Genomic DNA, 1343 nt, shown 5'->3' on the forward strand with positions numbered 1-1343 from the left:
TATATATATATATATATATATATATGTGTGTGTGTGTGTGTATGCAGTGGAGGTGATGATGATACACCATCACCATCATCATCATCACATACATATATATATATACACACACACACACATGTCCTTTGTGTTGTTTTATGTACTCGATGCGCATGGTTTTAGGCCATCAAAGCCACGATGGCTGCTGCATATATATATATATATAAAATGCTTATGAGATATGTATAATAATGTACTTAATCTTCGATATAATATTGCAACAAAAATATTTATGTTTTAAATTTTATAATAATGGGTGCAACAAATTGGACTCGCCCACTACAAAAAGGAAAAAAAAATCTTTTTTTTGCTTTACTTTCCACTTTTATAACGTGGAAAAGTGTATATTTGGCTCCTCAGCATTTCGACTTTCGGGGATCTCCGCATATCATGAGGGTGCTCTGTCTTTTTCAACCCGTCAAATGATCACAACTATAGCAATTTCATAATTATTCGACCACCAAATAAATATATAGTTCTGAAAAGAATACGGAATTATTTTATCCAAAAAAAAGATAAATGAATAACGAAAACAAATAATTTTACGGATCCAACTAATAATAATGCTAATATATAGCGTAGCTATTCAAAGAGTTACAGAGACATCTCGAAAGCGACGGAACACTCGGAACTTGAAAAACGCACAAAATTCTTTTTAAAAAAAAAAAATCTAAACCAAAATGGAATAGAATCCGAAATAAAAAATGTTCAAACTGAAACCTAATAGAATCTGAATTAAAACTGGAATTAATATATATATATCTTCAGTGAATTGAAAACAGAGAAAGGGGAAACAAAAAAGTGACGAACGACATTTGAATTTTTTGTTCATCTAAAAATAAATATATACGTATAAGTTTCTGTCTTATGCAAATCCGATGGAGATCCAAATTCCAAAAGCTAAGGATTGGAGTTTCTGTCTTAAGAAATGGACCGTTGACATGTAACATGCAATGATGGAAATTTCTAGAGTTCACAAAATACAATCTAAAACCACCGAAATTGCGGTTGGAGATGGATGCGAAAGAAGTTGTAGAAGAGATCAATAACAACAAGAAGTCGTTAAGTTGGCAGAGATATACTCAAGAAATTGAAGTGCTTTGGGAGAGGTTTCCGAGTATCAGTTTGACTCATATACAAAGGACTAGTAATTCTTCGGTTGATGCGATTGCGAAACTTACGTTGAATCGTAAATCTCTTTTTGTCTTATGTTCAAACTCCTGCCCTGAGTGGCTTTCTCGAATTGTAGCGAAGGATTGTCCTTCAACTTATTAATTTAATCTATTAATTTTTGTGAAAAAAAA

This window comes from Tarenaya hassleriana, unplaced genomic scaffold, assembly GCF_000463585.1.
Source record: "Tarenaya hassleriana unplaced genomic scaffold, ASM46358v1 Cleome16, whole genome shotgun sequence".
NCBI classification, from domain to species: Eukaryota; Viridiplantae; Streptophyta; class Magnoliopsida; order Brassicales; family Cleomaceae; genus Tarenaya; species Tarenaya hassleriana.